The 19912-nt window shown below is 36.5% G+C and overlaps 1 long non-coding RNA gene across 1 annotated transcript in view; it reads left to right on the top strand.

The window, feature by feature from the left end:
* Positions 1–731: 731 nt before the first annotated feature.
* Positions 732–19912, top strand: part of LOC102474129 (uncharacterized) — a 22453-nt gene continuing 3272 nt past the window's right edge. The window contains exons 1-2 of the long non-coding RNA XR_337687.1: positions 732–821; positions 9958–10008. This is a non-coding gene — a long non-coding RNA (uncharacterized LOC102474129). The remainder of the gene's footprint in view (positions 822–9957; positions 10009–19912) is intronic.

The raw sequence follows: 19912 nt of genomic DNA, 5'->3' as shown, positions 1-19912 counted from the left end.
TCTCTGTCTCTCTCTGTCTTTCTGGTGAGTGCACGTGCCCTATAGCTAAAAACCTCTCCAAAAAAGAAAAGAAGAAAAAAAAGGTTCCTGGAAAAATCGAATTAAAGTAAGAGTTTATTTTGCTACAAAGATGTTTTTAAATCCATACATAATTTTTCTATGCATTTTTTTTCTGTTTTTGGAGTTTATTTTTTATTTTTATTTTTATTTTTTTTTGCTATAAGGCACATGTGCTCCCCAGAAAGACAGAGAGAGACAGAGAGACAGAAAGCGAGAAATCACCCCCCAGAGGGGATGGCCATGTCACAATCCTTCTTCTCCATCCCCCTCTTGGGATTTTGGGCACACAGGCACACGCGCCCAGTATGAGTTTAAGCCACCGGGTCCAGGACTTGAACCGCGGTTGACTACATGGGAGTCCAGTGACATAGCCATTACGCTAACTACTGGTCACTCCATGGACTTTTTGAAAATCGTGTGTGTGTGTGTGTGTGTGTGTGTGTGTGTGTGTGTGTATGTGTGTTCCTTTCTCTGTTGGAAATACAGAATCCACACTGATACAGAGAATATTTTAACATCTCTAAAGATTGTTGAAGGATCATATGCTTTTGGGAATCTACAAAGATTTTTTCAAATTTCATAATTATTCTTAGAATCATCTGCCCAAGTTTGCACTCAAAATTAGCTTTTTTCCTTTCCAGTTTAGGGAGCACACTACCCACATTCTCTGGAGGTGTCGAGACCATCTATCTGCAATACTTCGGGGATATATTTCGGTGTCTACCTCCAGGCTGTTGATGAGGGTAGAAGAGTTAACAGAGGTAGGCTCTTTCACCTATGTAGGCTTTCTCTAATGGGCAATCTGCTAACCTGAGCTCCACTGGTTTGACTGAAATGTTCTCAGAGGTGTACAGTATCACCAATTTTATAATCACTATTTCTCCATGTTTGAGCTTTTAAATTTTCTTTTTTTATTTAATGTTGACATTTTATTCCTAAATATTTTTCTCAAGGTCATGTATAGTCTTGCTTTTATCTCAGAAAACTGTACAAATTGATCAACCAGTCTTCAACTTGAAAATTTATCCCAGTCTTGAAATAGGAGCTTCTTTACACATAATGTCGCTTGGTTAGAATCAACCATTACATACTCTTTAATGCCCTTTCTCTTCGTCTCTCCCTCTTTTCTTATATTCTCTTTCCTTTTTTTACCTGCCTTCCTTGTTTCCTTTTTCTTTCTTTTTCTTTTACTTTCTCTTCCTTCCTTTCTTTTCTTCTTTCTTTCTTTCTTTCTTTCTTTCTTTCTTTCCTTTTCTTTCTTTCTTACCCTTTTCTTTCCATTTTTCTTCCTTCCTGCTTTCTTTTCTTTTTTCCTTTCTTTTTCCTTTATTTTCTCTTTCTTTCTCTTTTTCTTTCTCTCTCTTTCTTTCGTCCTTTTTCCTTTATTTTCTCTTTCTTTCTCTTTTTCTTTCTCTCTCTTTCTTTCTTCCTTTTTTTTCTTTTTCTTTCTTCCTTTCTTTCTCTTTCTTTCTTTCTTTCTTTCTTTCTTTCTTTCTTTCTTTCTTTCTTTCTTTCTCTCTCTTTCTTTCTTCTTTCTTCTTTCTTTCTTTTTTTCTTTCTCTTTCATCTCTCTTACTCTTTCTTTCATTTTACTTCCATCTGGGCTTTGAGTGATAAGGTGTTTAGGTAAAATATTTTTAAACATTTTTTCCCCATTAAAACTTATCTTCTTAGTTGGAATAATCCTATTCTGTCAAGAGCATTTTGGAAACCAGCAGCTAGCGTAATGGCTATGTTGCTGGACTTCCACGTAGTCGACCACGGTTCGTGTCCCCGACCTGGTGGCTTAAAACTCACGCTGGGTGCGTGTGTGTACGTGCCCAAGATCCCGAGAGGAGAATGGAAGAGAAGGGACTGTGGCGTGGCCATCCCTCCTGGGGGGTGATTTCTCGCTTTCTGTCTCTATGTCTCTCTCTGTCTGTCTGGCGAGCCCACACGCCCTATAGCGAAAATTTCTCAAAAAAAAAAAGAGCATTTTAACAACACTATTTATATTTTTTTCAGGAATTCATGGTATTTTAAATTTGGATATTCCTGTCTTCCTTTGTGCTATGGTAGAATCATCTCATTTTGGCTTTCATATTACAAATATGGTATTCTTGTAAGTAAGATAAATTATTTTAAAATATGATAATTAATTTTGAAAGCAAGCTCTGAGAGCAATTCCTCTCAAACTTGATTAAAGAAATTACTGTGCAAATATTATCAAGAATTCTCAGAGGTAAGAGGTTAATATAAAGCTAAGATAGCAATCAAGTTTAATTCTGTGCTCTTGAATCAGAGGAAGGACTCAGATGAGATTTACTCTTAAGATCCAAAGAACGTAAGAGAAAAATCTGTTTAGTCAATTTTTGTACTGGCTTAACTTAGAACTTTTCCAGTTTTGCATACAAGTTATTATACTTAATTATCCTCACTTTTTGCAAATTTATCATTTTTGCCCTTTTTTGTGCGTTTTCAGAATCATATATTTCCTCTCCTTTCTTAGATACCTTGAGAATATGCTAAACAATAAATACTTTAATTAGAAATTGGATATTATTAAGAAAAAAACAATGAAAAATTGTTTAACAAATATCTACTAAATACCCACACATAATCATTTATTAATTTCTCACTTGGGGTAGTCCATGTAATAGGATCTTAACATAGCTTTTTTCATTAATAGTCAGGTAATTGTTTTCAGCTACTAATATCTCTAATCTTTTTTTTTTTTTTTTGCCATAGGGTGCATGCGCTCGCCAGACAGAGAGAGACAGAGAGACAGAAAGCAAGAAATCACCCCCCAGTGGGGATGGCCACACTGCAGTCCCTTCTCCTCCATTCTCTTCTTGGGATCTTGGGCATGCATGCACACGCGCCCTGCGTGAGTTTTAAGCCACCGGGTCCAGAATGTGAACCACGGTCGACTACATGGGAGTCCAGCGACATAGCCATTCCGCTAACTGCTGGTCCCTTAATATCTCTAATCTAAGAGGTAGTAACCTCATTCAGGTAGTGAAGGAACATATAGTCTATTACCTAATCAATAGCTGACTTTGTAGTCCAGATAAAATTTACTTGGTTGCAAATACTACCCAATGTTACCTTCCAAAGAAAAATAAGACATAGTGTTTGTGTTCAGTAAGATTTCAGTCAATTAGAACATTACAAAGGCAATAGAAATAATTATAATACTTTAGTGCACATAAAGACATCAAACGTTAGCCTAAGCACCTCGTCTATAAGTGTGCTAACCTTGATTCTGCACCTTGCTTTGTCCTGGTCTATTGCTGAAGCTCCTAAGAAACTTTTCATACTAATGATTTATTTCTAATGTTTTCCTTTCTTAAGAACATCATATTATTTCCCAAGGATAAATATTTAAAATAATATGTATAAATTATAGCTCACAAGTTATATGTACCTAACATAATTAGAAGTTTCCTTGAGCAATGCCTATACTGATTGGTACAATATATTGAAAAGTCACGATGTATTTTTCTAAGCTCGTCTATGTACAGTTGTGTCTTGACTCTTCCAACTACCCAATATATCACTTTTCATATCATGAAAATAAAGAGGCATAATGAATAATTGGGTAAAATATATTTATTTTATTTTTTTATTTTTATGTTTGAAATACTTCCATTTGTGCTGTGGAATTATAGAGAGTTCGTGACAAAAATCACCACAGCGTCAATACCAGTTTTTTCTTTTTTTTGCCATAGAGTGTGTACCCTAACCATGGAGACACACAAAACAGTGAGAGGGAAAGTGAGAAATCAACCCTTCATGGGAGATGGCCATGCCACAATCCCTTCTGCATTCTCTTCCTGGTAGGGGGGATGTACAAACATACATCCAGCATGATTTTCAAATTACCAGGTCTGAACTCAAGCCTTGGTTGGTCATGTGCAAGTCCAGCATTCTTTACCAACAAGCCACATGCTGGCCCTATCAATGAAAGTTTTAAACTAGTAGTTGACACAACTGAATTTATATTTTAGAAAAGTTAGTAGGAAATGGAAGGGGACTATAAAGAGGAAAAACAGTAGACAGAGGAACTATTGTAGCAACAATTATTGTGAAGAATAACCAAAGTAAATGAAATAAAGAATGATAGGCTAAGAGTGGGATAAGAAGGTATAAATGAGTGCACTTGGTAGAAATTATACCAGTAGTCCTTCGTATGCATGTTCTGATTAATTTGCTAGAGAGACTCTTGTTAAGAAGGAAGTAAAAATTGTACATTGTGCATAAAGTGCAGTCAGCTCTTCTCCTTCTCCTCCTTGTCCTTCTTTTCTTTTCTTCTTCTTCTTCTTTCTTCTTCTTCCTATTTTGTTGCTTTAAAAAGTTTACCTGCCTGAGGGAATGTGAACATATTAACAGGTGTGTCTGTGATTAGGAGATAGAGAAAAGCTTGAGAACAGCTTGATTGTGTAAGATGGGAGTTGGAAACTCAGACGTCTACAATCATTCCACAGATTCCAAAGTCAGTGTCTGAATTATAATGTTAAACTTTTTAAAGGTTATATATTTGCTTATTTATTTATGTATTTCATGAGCAAGAGGTATGTACAGAAAAACAGAACTCTCAGCCGGGTCTCGACACCACTAGCCACCTGTAGCTTAAGCCAGCCCTGGATCATAGGCATGTGTGTCCTACTGTTGTGGAAAAACAGATGCCTAGGAATGAAAATGCAACACTTCAGAGAGAAAAAGGAGAACTCTTTATTATGTTGGTGGGCACAGAGGAGTTAACACTCTGAATCTCCTGCAGTAGCTGAGTTGAGCATGGTTTCTTTTTTTTTTGGAGAGATTTTTGCTATAGGGCGTGTGCGCTTGCTAGACAGACAGAGACAGACAGAGAGACAGAAAGCAGGAAATCACCCCCCAGGGAAGATGGCCATGCCGCAATCCCTTCTCCATTCTCCTCTCGGGATCTTGGACACGCACGCACACGTGCCCAGTGTGAGTTTAAGCCACCGGGTCCGGGACTCCAACCGTGGTCGACTACGTGGGAGTCCAGCAACATAGCCATTACGCTAACTGCTGGTCCCAGCATGATTTCTTATGGGTGAATTTGGGGAGGGGCTGCTCCACATCACTGTATACTCAAGGAGGTCTCCAAGAATGAACCTAGAACTTGTGAGTCAGCTACACAGAGTGGTGCAGTACCACTGCACCCCTATATCCAGCTGATGTTTCCCAATACAGGAAGAAAAGAGGAGAAATAGGTGTGGTGGGGGTGAAGATTAAATTTCTCTTTCTAGGATTAGCAACTTAAATAGTTATTGGATATAATTTTAAAAAAAAAGCAGAGAGCAAATTCCTATAGAATGATTCCAACTGTACTCTATGTATTTTTTTCTTCTGACAAGCAGAATGATCACTTTTATAAAATAAAAGGCTTCTGAGGAGATGATGAAAATTGTTGTGACTCTTTTCTAAGCCTTTTATCACCAGGCTTGTACAGCTATTTTCTGCTGCTATTTTCACTTGGAGATATGTACTGGTTTTCAGTTATGTTGTATGTGATTCACATAGTTCCTTCACCAGTGTGGTCCTACGCATTTTTAATTATATTTACAAATGTCCTAATTTTCCAGATTTTTTTTTTTAGCCCATATCATGTATTGAAGTGGGTGTAAGGAAAAGTAGTTTTCTGTGGAATTTCGGGTAATTTAGAAATATCTAGTAAAGAATATTTTCAAATATTTACTAAAACTTTAAAAAAAATGATACTTTGTATCAATTTTCCAAACTGGGTTCTGTTTTAATAAATTTCCAAATGTGTCATGAAAGACAATACACAATAACAACTAGTGATGAAAGCTAAGAACCATCCTATGGGGTCAGCAGATGGACTCCCACATGGCCCACTGAGGTTCAAGTCCCTGACCTGGTAGCTTGGACCTAATGCTGAGTGTGTGCACATGCATGCCCAAGATCCTGGGTGGAGAATATGGAGATGAAGGGACTGTGTTGTGGCCATCCCCTCTCGGGAATGACTTCTCATGTTTTTCCTCACTGTCTTTGTATTTTTCTCTCCGGTGTGCACATGCACTCTATGACAAAAACCTCCAAAAAAAAAAAAAAAAAAAACCAAACATACAAACAAACAAAAGCATCCTGTGAGTTGTGGCATTATCATGATTAGCTGGGACTGACTTTCTCCCATATGTGCACCCTTATGTTCTCTACCAAACCAACCAACCGGATACAAAAACATGCATTCAAATTTTAAAAATGTAATACAAACTGTGCCATTGTGTGTAAGGGAGTATAATGTGGGGATTTCAATTAATGAAGAGAAAACAAAGGGAAAAATTACATATTAAAACCAATTGACCATAGTTCTCAGAATTCAGACACTTTAGAAATGTCATCATTTTCTTTCTTTCTTTAAATTTTAGATTCCCTCTTTATTTGATAACCCCTAAAATGATTACATCCTAAACAAAAAGCAGTAAATGCTCTTCTTTAGCTCACTCTATATTCATAACAAGCCTTTGTTGAGAAGGGCCTTGTGAGGAGGACTGTACTGCTGAAATGCCAGTGCTCTTTTCCTCTTTTCAAATTGTATTTATTATCACTTTTATTACATTTCTTCTTCCAGTGTGATGATCATGCATATCAGTCAAGACAAAGACATCATTACTATTCACAAACTCATCAAATAGCTTTTCATAATTTTTTTCATATTATTATTATTATCCTTATTTTTCAAACATTTAAAAAACATTATTTTTTAAACATTCAATCGCTATGTATCATTTGGTTTTAAAGAGAATTTACCCAACATGAAATATTTCTCAGACCAGTCCACTTGAGAATACTATACAGGCCATCATCAACAGGTAATAAACCATTTCTGTGTCCTACTCATGTCATGACTCTCTATTTGTTCTCTTGCTATCTTTCTCTATGCTCTTCCCTTCTCCTGCCCCGTTCCACACTGTCTTCATCATTGCTAACTATTTGCAGTGCTTTTATGCCCTCCAATATTTCGATCTTTACCGTAAAGCGTGGATAGTTGGTACCCGTTTCTTTTCATGAGAGAAAGAGAGAAATTTATGCCAAAGTAATCATTTGAGCTAAAGTGTTTCACTCAGGAAGAATTGGGTACTTGCAAAGAAGTTCTAAAACCAGAGAGAAATGATCAGACCCCAGGTCTTCTACCAAAAGCCTCAGTACTCTGCTCCACATTTATGTTTTTGAAGTTTTAAAAAATTTTTCCTGAGGAGTAAAGAAAAAATGTACATAGAATATGTTAAAGTAAGATAATAAGGGATTAAATTGTTATTTCTGAGTATTTTTTCATAATTTGAAAAAAGTTAAAAGAAAATGTTTTTGAAGTAAATGTATTTATTTATTTATTATTATTTTTTTTTTGAGAGGGTTTTTTTTGCTATAGGGCGCGTGCACTCGCCAGACAGACAGAGAGAAACAGAGAAACAGAAAGCGAGAAATCACCCCCCAGGGGGGATGGCCACGCTGCAATCCCTTCTCCTCCATTCTCCTCTTGGGATCTTGGGCACGCACACACACGCGCCCGGCGTGAGTTTAAGCGACCGGGTCGGGGACTTGCACCGCGGTCGACTACATGGGAGTCCAGCGACATAGCCATTACGCTAACTGTTGGTCCCGAAGTAAATGTATTTATGTATTTAGTTTTTAGAGATTTTTGCCATAGGGAGCATGTGCTTGCCAGAGAGATGGAGAGACAGAAAGTGAGAGATCACCCCCCCAGGGTAGATAGCCACACTGCAATCCCTTCTCCTCCATTCTCCTCTTGGGATCTTGGGCACGCACACACACGCGCCCGGCGTGAGTTTAAGCGACCGGTTCCGGGACTTGAACCGCGGTCGACTATGTTAGAGTCCAGCAATGTAACCATTATGCCATCTGCTGGTCCAGAAGTAAATTTATTAATTGAATCAACAAAGATATCTTTTTCAGGTGAAGCTGCTTACTTTTGTGTTATCGTGAAATTTTTAGAAGGGCTTTGTCTTAGGCCATTATTTGTGTTACTAACAGGAATACCTGAAACTGGATGATTTCTAAAGAAAATAGAAGTTTGTTTACAAAACTCACAATTGTGGTGGCTGGACAATGCGAAGGCACCATAAAATGGCAGAAAGCTGAATTTTGTGTAGCAGAGTGGAGGATGTTCTGTATCCATGTAGCTGTGTCTTGTTCTGGTCTCATTTCCTCTGCTTACAAACTCAGTGGAGCATAATCATAGAAGCCTCACTCTAATTACATGGTCACATACAATGTCCACTATGGAATACCATGAAACAATTTTCAATGAACACCATTTCAATACAATCAATTCCCAACACATGAGTCCTTCAAGGACACATCACCACTGATCACCATGACTAAGCTCCCAAACATTCAAGTTTGCTGGACAAGACTTTATTCAAATTGTAACAGGTTACAAATATGAACAGCATTTGATATCTTCTATATCTAGAATCATCATAATCATTTCATTGCTTTATTTACTGTCCCAATTGGCTGAAATCTCCTTGAAGACAAGGACAAAGTCCTATTCTTTTTTAGAAGGTAATGTTGAGTATGGGGATATAATGTAACATTTGCAAGTAGCTAGCACCCTTCTCTCCAGTTAATTAGAAAGGATATTGTTCCTATTTGGTTGTAACAAAATCTACTACTAAAGAACAGAATTACAGATGCAACTTTGAAAAGTTTTATTCTCGTTATCAGCTCCATAGTCAATAAAAAATTATGTTTTCTGATTTTGCATTTTATCAGTTTTTTTCTTTCTTTCTTTCTTTTTTTGGAGAGGTTTTTGCTATAGGGCATGTATACGGCATGTACACTTGCTAGACAGACAGACAGAGATAGAGAGACAGAAAGCGAGAAATCACCTCCCAGGAGGGATAGCCATACTGCAATCCCTTCTCCTCTATTCTCCTCTCAGGATCTTGGGCACACACGCACATGTGCCCAGAGTGAGTTTAAGCCATCAGGTCCGGGACTTGAACTGTGGTCGACTACGTGGGAATCCAGCAACATAGCTCTTACGCCAACTGCTGGTCCCTCAGTTTTTTTTTTTGTTTGTTTGTTTGTTTTTGTTGTATTTTTTACAGTAATTCAGCAACCTGTCATCATAGCTTTTTACACATACCAAATATCAATATCAAGGATAAAAAGAAGTCATCTTAACCCTCCTGCATATATAGGAATTAGGAACAGAAATCTTGTGTGTGCTCACCAGAAAGACAGAGACAGAGAGACAGAAAGTGAGAAATCACCTCCCAGCGAGGATGGCCACACTGCAATCCCTTCTCATCCTTTCTCCTCTTGGGATCTTGGGCAAGCATGCACATGCGCCCAGCGTGAGTTTAAGTCACCAGGTCCGGGACTCAAACCTCAGTCAACTACCTGGGAGTTCAGCGACATAGCCATTACACCAATTGCTGGTCTCAGGGACATCTTTCATCTAACATAAAGCAAACTAGAGAAAAGTTACAGCCACTCAAAATTTTCCTTGGAATTGGTTTGTGTTTTTTATAGGGTAGGAAGCATAGCTTTTAAAAATACTGAAAAAAAAAAAACAGAATAGCAGAAAATCAATAATAATAGTTTATTCATAAGGCAAACAGTATAATTAGTTGAGTCTGACACATTCTGTACATCACAAATCCTATATTGCACGAGAACTGGTGACTTAATGGCCCAGAAACTGTAGTCAGGCATATTCTCTCTACAAAAAGAGATACTTCTTAAATACCCTCTTTTCTTTGCTGATTACTTTAAAATGAAATTGTTGATAAGCTGTGAATATAAATGCATTATTCATTTTCTACATATTTTTGTGAATATGTTTTTCAAGCTGTCTCTCTTGTTTATATATTTTATATATATTTTCCTACTTCTCAGGGAACGCCATTGCACCAAAGTATATATTAAGCCAACTTTCAAGCCCATGGGGTAAGTTTCATTTGTTTTACTTTGTTTTTTATTAAGCCATAGATTAAATGAAGTCCCAGCTTCTTTGAAGTACAAATGATACACTGAAATTAAACATGGAACACCAACAAATAAAATATAAAAAGTCAAAGAGATTATGATATGAAAGCTGGAAGTTACTTATGTCCAGCATCCGGGTACGCCTCAGAATTGCACTCTAGAAGCATAGTGCTCTTATGTTACCAAATGGCTGTGTGCCTAAAAAAGAATTCCCTACTTTAACGTAGTTTGCAGTCATATCATCATCAAAACGTGAAAGCACTTGTGGTTACTTAGTGGTTACTTATGGCACTAAGTAACCACCTTTGCATACCATAAAATAAGATAGAATCCTACTTAGCATCTTGATCACGTCTGCTTAGTTTCTGAAGGTCTTACTGCAAGGTAAGTATCTATTATATCTAATAAATTTCATACCTTATGGCTGACTCCAAAAGGCACCTGGCTCTATTATATTTGTTTGAAAGCTCTGCTGTATTTTCTAGGAATGATTGTTTATATTGGTTCCCTTGTAGCCTATGGTGATAGTTTATTAAGTGCTATGTTAGTTGGGTTTACTTGAGTGGATATTTATACACCTGTTCCTTTGGCTTCAGGTGTTTTCATTTTGTTGTCAGGAATTTGTATGCATATGTAAAAAAACGCTGACTAGTCATTGTACTTATCAGTTGCTCAGAGAGAGGATGATAGGTTGTAAGCCCAGATATTAAAACAAACAACTCTAAGAGTTAGTTTCTTTTTGAGTGAACCCCTGAACATTTTTCTTTTCTGCAAATGAAACAGGTAACAGAAGAGAGTCAGTCTGATAACGCTCTTACATATATTTACTCGTATCATTGTTATGCCATGAAGTAGAGCAAAATTAAATATCATTGCTTATATTTATGGAGTATTTGTTCTGTGCCAGAATGTTCTAAATGTGCATGAATTGATGCTTTTAATTTTCAATACTACCCTGTAAGGCACATACTAGTATTGTCTTGACTTTTTGGATAAAATAACTGAAGCACATGGTATAAAATAACTTGTTCAGTCTCACAGTTAAAAATGGCAAAGCTGAGAATCATATCTAGAAAGTTTGGCTCTAGAAACTGCATGGTTAAATACCGCACTATATCTCTAAATATAAGTTGGCATCTTGGAAGAACAGAATGATTTAATACTAAAGAACTGAGTGCTCAGCTTCAATTTGTGACCATAGTCCATCCGAAGCAATCATTGCAGAATTCATCTGGTTTATAGGAATTGATAAATGTGAGAACTGGTTCTGAAAAAAATGAGAAAGAAGCCATATAATTTAAAAGAAAAGGGGTATTAAAAGTGATAATAAATGTTATCATCATATACATTACTTGCATGTTGTACAACTTAAATAAGAATGACAAAAAAAAGCAACACCAAATTGATAAGATTTGTTTATAATAGGAAGATAATAACTAGTGAAAAATTGTCCAAAATATGAAAATATTACAGAGAAAAGCCACAATGTCTTTATATGTTCACTGGTGAAATCTTTAAAAGTAAGAAAGGAGGGAACCAACAGTTAGTGTAATGGCTATGTCGCTGGATTCCCACGTAGTCGACCACGGTTCGCGTCCCAGACCCGGTGGCTTAGAACTCACGCTGGGTGCGTGTGTGTGCGTGCCCAAGATCCCAAGAAGAGAATGGAGGAGAAGGGAATGCGGCGTGACCATCTCCCCCGGAGGGTGATTTCTCGCTTTCTGTCTCTATGTGTCTCTCTGTCTGTCTGGCGAGCACACGCACCCTATAGTGAAAAAACCGTTCAAAAAAAAAAGTAAGAAAGGAAATGAAATATAATTATCAAGTTACATGACATGTTTTAGATTATGAAAACAATGTTGGATTAACAAATTCATTATATAAAGTCTTATGTCCCAAATTTTGTAATAGTTTAATTGAAACAGAGACAATTCCATTTCCCTTTCACACATGTACAGAAAAAGAATTAAATAGAAGTACTAGAAATGATGCAGGATATTGGTGTGATCAGGCTCAACACCAGTGATGAATTCACGACCACGAGATGACCAGGTTCTTTATCTCAACTTCATGAAGATTTAGAGATGTGAACACAGAGAAGGGACAGTAAAGCAGAGGCTATTAAGAGAGGAGAGGAGAAACAACACTCACAGGCAGGGAGAGGTCCCAGGAATGGGTTGCCAAAGAGGAATGGGGTGAAGGATTTTTATCCTAGCAAAGAGGAACTTGCACACACATTTTCCTCATGGGGACTACATGTCAGGTAATTCACATTCTTCTTCCTCCTCTCCTTCTTCCTCCTCTCCTTCTTCTTCTTCTTCTCCTTCTTCTTCTTCTTCCTCTTCTTCTTCTATCTCTCTCTTTCTCTCTCTCTTTTAAAGAGATTTTTTTCCATAGGGCACATGCACTCTCTTGAAAGACAGAAACAGACAGAGAGATAGGGAGATAGTTACACAGCAATGCCTTCTCCTCTTTTCTCTTCTTGGGATTTTAGGCATACACGCGCATGCACCCTGTGTGATTTTTAAGTTTGAGTGGGATTGTGAGTGGGATCACAAAACACAAGACTTAAGGAATTCAGACTTCACTTAACTAACATTCAGCAAATTTTTTGTCTGAAGTTTGTGGCCTGTAAGTTTATACCTTTTTTTTTTTGACCATTTATTTATTTATCTTTGAAACTTTTTAAAAATTAATTTACATTCATTCCCTAAGCATCGTCACAACATACAAAATGTGATTTCCCATCCAGAATATACTGCATAGTGGTTTAATCATGCATGTTATCGTCAATAACTTTCCATTTCTAGTTATATATATATATATATATATATATATGTGTGTGTGTGTGTGTGTGTGTGTATTTTTCCCCTATTTCTCTCCCTCTGCCCTTTTCCACCCTATTCCCATACTAACTCTGGTGTCTACAGTTGTCATCCATTCCTTTTTCCCTCACATTTTATTGACCATGTAATTTCTTAAATAATCTAACTACTTTCAATAGCAAGTTCTGCTGGTAATTTCAAGAAAAGCAGTTTTAACTTTAATAAATCAAAGAAATGCTAAGGAACTTTGCTTAAAACTTAAAGCCAGGAAACAGGGTTAGGATTCTGTTCAAATAGTAGGTACATGAATCTATCAACAGCTCAAAACAGGACAAAAATCCTTAAAACTGGAAAACAGAGACCAGCAGTTAGAGTAATGGCTATGTTGCTGGACTCTCATGTAGTCGGCTGTGGTTTGAGTCCCAGACCTAGTGGCTTGAACTCATGCCGGCACGTGCATGTGCGTGCCCAAGATCCCAAGAGGAGAATGGAGGAGAAAAGGATTGTGGCGTGGCCATCCCCTCTGGGGGGTAATTTTTTTGCTTCTGTCTCTCTGTCTCTCTCTGTCTTTGTGGCAAGCACACACGCTCTATAGCAAAAACCTTTCCAAAAACAAACAAACAAACAACAACAACAAAATAAAACAAAGCCTAGAAGAAAATTGGCAATGTTTTAGTCAAAAGTCATAAAATGCTATTTCACCAGTTCAGTATCATGTACTTAATCTATCTTCTGTTAAGGTTCAATCTTCCAGATTAAATTCTGGGATATAATATTCAACTCCAGACTTGTCCCTATGATTAAGTTGGGCATTTTCTTAGTTTTTGAACTCTTATTTCTGTGTGTCTGTATTTAATTTTCCTGGTATAGCACTCCCTCAAGAACTTCTTAGAGATCTGGTCTAGTGCTGATAAATTCTTCCAGGTTTTGTTTATCTGAGAATGTTCTTGTCTTTTCTTCCCATATGAAGGATAATCTTGCTGGGTACCGTATTCTTGGTTGAAATTGCTTTTTCCTTAACACTTTGAATATTGTTTCCCATTCTTTCCTCTCTCGCATTGTTTCCGATGAAAGGTGCCCTTGTAGCCTGATGGGATATCCTTTGTAGGTAACTTGCCTTTTCTCTCTTGCCAATCTTAGTATCTTGTCTTTGTGGTTTTGGTCAATCTGGCTATAATATGTCTTGAAGATCTTCTTGGGTTGATTCTATTTGGGGTCCTTTGTATTTTCTTGTGACTGAATCTTTGAGTGCCTCTCTAGGTTTGGAAAGTTTTCTTGCAGGATTTCATGGAATAGATTTATCAATGCCCTTATGAGTCTCTTCGCCTTCTGGGATACCAGTTATCCAGATGCTTGGACATTTGATGATATCTAGTATTTCTGGTTTATTATTCTTGTTATGGGGGGTAATTTTCTCAGTCTTTGTGGTGGATTTTTCTAGGCCAGCAATTTTCTCTTCTATATCTGAGATTCTATTTTCTGTATGGTGAGTCTGCTTTTAATACTTTCAAGGGAGATTTTGACTTCCTGTATTATAGCCTTCATCTCTAACAGGTTCATATGATTTTTTTTTAAGTGTATAATTGCCTCTTTTAGATCTTGCAAGAATTTCCACACCTCCTGGAACTTGTCAGTTCCTTTCTCCTGCCTCTTCTGCCGTTCATTGTCTCTCTTTTCTTCCATCTCTGTTGCTTCGTCATTATGAATGTTCTAAATTCTTTATCAGACATTTCTGTGGTTTCCATTGACCTCTCTGTGGATGAAGAGGAGTTATTCTTTTCCCTTGGAGAAGAGGTATTTTCTTACTTTCCCATATTTCCTGTGGCCCTGTGGTTATTTCTATTCATCTGATAGATGATGTGTTTTTTCTTAATTCTTGAAATTCAATCTGAGTGTTCAGGAGCACACAGAAGGAGGTGATCTGGAATCTCTTTGCCATTCCTTTTTTATCCCCTTGTGTAGCAGATTCAGTGGCTATTGAGGAATATGTTAATCCGAATAGTATTTGGATATTTGGCTATGGTGCCCTTAGATTCATCTAGAGGCACGGTGAATGGAGATTGAGGACCAAAGTGATGAAATAAAAGAAAAAGAAAAGGAAGCAAAGAGAGAGGAACAGCAACAAAGAAATAGAGAGGAGATGAAGGAAGAAAAAAAAAGAAAGACAACCAAAATAAAATAAAGGCAAAAATAGAAACACTAGTTCTCAGGAGCCAGGGAGGAATCTTCTTCTGAAGGCCTGCCCCTTGCCTCTCCTGGATGAGAGGGGAAAAGGGAATTATTAGCAAGCTAAAGATGAGGCTTAAATCTGAGAAAATATTTTACCTTAAAAATGTTTAAAAAGGAAAAAATACAAAAAAAATGAGAAGACAGAGGCAGAGGCAGAGAGATACAGAGACAGAGACAGAGAGAAGGCTAGAGGGGCTCCCTATCACCCAAGTTTGTGGGCAGGAGGCTGAATTATCAGTAGAAAATTTTCATTTCTCTTTTTTCCCTGAAGTCACTAGTTCTCAAGAGCCATGGAGGAATCTTCTTCTGAAGACCTGCCTCTTGCCTCTCCACTCGGGTTTGTGGGCTGGAGGCTGAATTATCAGTAGAAAATCTTCATTTCTCTTTTTTTCCCCTGAAATCACTAGTTCTCAAGAGCCATGGAGGAATCATCTGTAAGTTTCTAGTTTTTAAACATGTTTTCTGTAAGTCTAAGATGAAACTTTGTTCTTTGATGTATTTTTCCCTAGTTCTTCTAAAATGTAATCTCATTTAGACCACTTTATCTCACGGGTGCAAACCTGTATGTCATGTTCCCATTTCTTAAATGATTGTTGTGCCATGTTATTGCTCTAGGTCTTTTGCTCTCTTGCTCTCCAGACTAGGAGAGACTACACTCTTTGTCAGAATGTAGTAATGGTATGAAAAATGCTAGCTTCAGTTGTCATTATCTTAAGCAGTTTGCAGGCAGCTTTCTGTGCACACAAATAACGAGAGCTAATCATTTTTACGAGAGCACCAAATGATTTTTATAAAAGGCTCAACTATAGGGACGTCAACTTGTCTCATATTCTCCATTCTATGGACTCCCAATCCGTTCTACCTAATCTGAGATCTTACTCCTATCTCAGAAACTGGAATGAAATATGATATAACATTACCAAAAGAATCTTGATTTAATAATGCTGGTTACCAAGTTAACAAAAAAATATGCTATCCAGGCCAGCGTGGTGCAAAGCAGTAACACACTACTCAAGTGAAGTTCAATTCATGTGAAGGATTATGAGTTTCGTTCTCTAGTTTTAGAAGAGCTATATCAGGAGGGTAGATCATGAGACTCTGTGAGATCCTGTTGAAATTATTTGTCTTTCCCTCACTCTCTCTTCCTCCAATGAAATAAATAAATAAACTGCAAAACAAATTATACTACCAATTTAATATATAGCAAATGAACAACTTAAATAACTCATTTATATTTTCCAATGGCAGAACTATTCATTAGATAAGTAATTCTTTTTTAAAAAATCTACTTTACATATTAAATCACTATACATCACTATAACTTGTAAAGTGAATTTACCCAACATGAATACACTTCATATCAGTCCAGTTGAAGATACCTTACCCATTATCATCAACAGACAATCATCCATTTCTGTGTTCCGTAAATGTCTTGCTTTTCTATTTTTCCCCTTGATTACCTTCCTCTCACTCTCCCTCTTCTCCCACTTTCTTTTCACACTGTCTCCGGTATCTGTAACCATTTTCCATGCTTCTATATATGCTAATCTTTCCATTTCCACCATAGAGTGTGGACAATTGGTATATATTAAATGGAGGCATACAATGTCTCTTTTTCATAGCCTGGTTTGCTACACTCACCAATAAATCTTCCATATTCATTCATTTTCTATCAAATGGCAGGGTCTTGTTTTTTTTATGGCTAAGTAGTATTCCATAGAGTACATATGTCAAACTTTTTAAATCCGTTCAACATTTGGGTTGGTTCCACTTCTTAGCATTGTAAATAATGCTGCAATAAACACAGATGTGCAAGAACTTTTCCAACTGAAAGTCTTCTTTTCCTATGGGTAGATACCCAAGAGTGGAATTGCTGGATCATATGATAATTTTATTTATATATCTTTGAGGAACCTCTATATTGTTCTCCACAGTTTATGTACTAGTTAGCATTCCCACCAACAGTGTAGGAGAGTTCCCTTTTCGCCACAGCTTTGTCACCTTGTCAGCACTTACTATTTTTTTGTTTTGTTTTGTTTTGTTTATCTTAGCCATTCTGACTGGAGTTAGGCGGTATCTTGTCGTGATTTTGATTTTCATCTACCTTCTAATGAGGTATGTGGAACCTTTTTCCATATGCTTTTTGGCTGTTTTTAAGTCTTCATTAGAGAGTTGTTTGTTAAAATCATTTTCTCATCTTTTAATTTGGTTGATCATTTTTGGGTGGATAAATCACTTGAGTTCCTTGTGTATTCTGGTTATCATCTCTTATCTGAGACATAGTTTATAAGAAATATTCTCCCATTCTGAGAGCTGTTGTCTTTAGCTGTGTCTTTAGCTGTGCAGAAGCTTCTTAATCTGATTAATCCCTCTTGTCTATTTTTGGGATTATAGCTTGTGCTTTTGGGGTCTTATTTAAGAAGGCTTTGCCTACTCCAATGTCTCCCAGAATTTCCTCAGTGTTTTCCACCAGTAGTTTTATAGTTTGACACCTTAGGTGTAGACCTTTGATCCACTTTGAGTTGATTTTTGTTAACGGTGAGAGATAGGGGTTCAGGTTCATCTTTCTGCAGGTGGAGATCCAGATTTTTCAGGTTCATTTGCTAAAGAGGTTTCCTTTTTCCCACCGGATTGACTGGTGACCTTTGTCAAAGATCAGTTAGCTGTATATTTCAGGATTCATTTCTGGAGCCTCTATTCTGTTCTATTGGTCCACATGTCTGTTTTTGTGCCAATACTATGCTGTTTTGTTTATCACAACTTTGTAATGTATTTTAGGGTCAGGGAGTGAGGTGTCTCCTACACCAATCTTCTTGCACAGGATTGCTCTGTCAATACAGTGCCTTTTATGATTCCAGACAAACTCTATGATTGTTTCTTCTAGATCTGTGAAGTATGTCTCTGGTAATTTGATTGGGATTGCATTAAATATGCAGATTAACTTAGGTAGAATTGCCAATTAGATTATTTTCATTTTTCCAATCCAGGAACATGTAGTATCCTTTCTCTTTTTTTGGTGCAATTTTGTATTTCTTTTTTTTTTAATTTATTTTTTATTTTTCTAGTTTTCCTTGTAGAGGTTTTTTACTTCTTTGGTTAGATTTATTCCCAGACATCTTATGCTTTTTGTGGCTATGGTAAATGGGATTGCTTTCTTCAGTTCTACCTCAATCTGCTTGTTGTTATAGAAATGGTATAGATTTTTGAATGTTGATTTGTATCCTGCCACTTTACTGTATTTGTTTATTACTTCAAGGAGTTTTTCATGGATACTTTTGGGTCTTCTATGTATACAGTCTTGTCGTTGGCAAATAGGAATAATTTCACCTCTTATTTTCCTATTCTAATGCCTTTTATTTTCTTCTATTTTATGATTGCTTTGGCTAGGATTTCAGCATTATATTGAAAAGTATTGGAGAAAGTAGGCAGCCTTGTCTTGTACTAGATTTTAGTGGAAAAGCTTTCAGCTTTTTCCCATTCAGTATGATGTTTACTGTGGGTTTTTCATAGATGGATTTTATTGTATCAAGAAATAATTCTTCTATGACAATTTTGTTGAGAGTCTTAATCATGAAAGGATGTTGTATTTTATCGAATGCTTTTCCTGCATTGATTGATATGATCATATGGGTTTCATCTTTCTTTTTGTTAATATGATGTATTGCATTTATGGTTTTGCATATGCTGAACCACCCTTGCATCCCTACCTACTACCTACTCATGATGGATAATCTTTTCAATGCATTGTTGGATACGATTTGTTAGTATCTTATTGAAAATTTTGTTTTTATAGTCATCAGAGATACTGGTCTGCAGGTTTTTTTTTTCCTCGTCATGTCCTTATCTGTTTTGGCATGAGAGTGATGACAACTTCATAAAATAAATTTGGTAGGCTTCCTTCCTTTTGGATATTTAAAAATAACTCGAGTAGAATGGGGGTTAACTCTTCTTTAAAAGTTTTGTAGATTTAAGAAGTGACACCATCAGGACCTGGGCTTTTCTTTGTTGGGAGGTTATTTATTACTGATTCAATCTTATTGCTTGTTATGAGTTTTTTCAGGCTTTCTATGTCTTCCTGATTCAATCTGGGTAGATTATAGACATCCAGGAATTTATCTATCTCCTCCATGTTCTCTTGTTTGTTGGAATATAGTTGCTCATAGTACTTTCTAATGATATTTTGTATTTCTATTGTGTCTGTTGTAATATTACCTGTTTCATTCTTATTTTGATTTATCTGGTACCCTTTACTCCTCTTCTAAATTAGTCTAACTAAAGGTGTGTCAATTTTGTTTATCTTTTCAAAGAATCAGTTTTTGCTTTCATTTATTTTCTGTATAGTTCATTTATTTTCTACTTCATTTATTTCTGCTCAAATCCTTATTATATCTTTTCTTTTGGCATTTTTTGAAATTTTTCTTTGTTATTGTTTTTTCATTTCTCTGAGGCATAATGTTAAATTATCCGTTTGCCACCTTCTCCTCTTTTTCTTATTGCGCTAATTATTATGAAATTCCCTCTTACAGCTGCTTTTGTTGTGTCCCATAGATTATGGAAACTCATGTACTCATCATCATTGGTTTCATTGAATCTTTTTTTTTAACATTAATATGCTATACATTATTACAGTATACAAAATGAATTTTTCATCCAAAATACACTGTCTGTTGGCTCAATCAAGCACATCAACATACGTGTTATCAACAAACAATTTTTCATTTCTTATGTCTTGTATATTTTGTGTTTTTCTTTTCTTTTCTTTCTTTCTTTCTTTTTTTTTTTTTTTTTTCCCACCCTTGCTTCCCTACCCC

Source organism: Tupaia chinensis, unplaced genomic scaffold (assembly GCF_000334495.1).
Source record: "Tupaia chinensis unplaced genomic scaffold, TupChi_1.0 Scaffold148884_1, whole genome shotgun sequence".
Lineage (NCBI taxonomy): Eukaryota > Metazoa > Chordata > Mammalia > Scandentia > Tupaiidae > Tupaia > Tupaia belangeri.
Note: the sequence above shows the minus strand (reverse complement) of the source record. Positions and strands in the feature narration are given on the sequence as shown.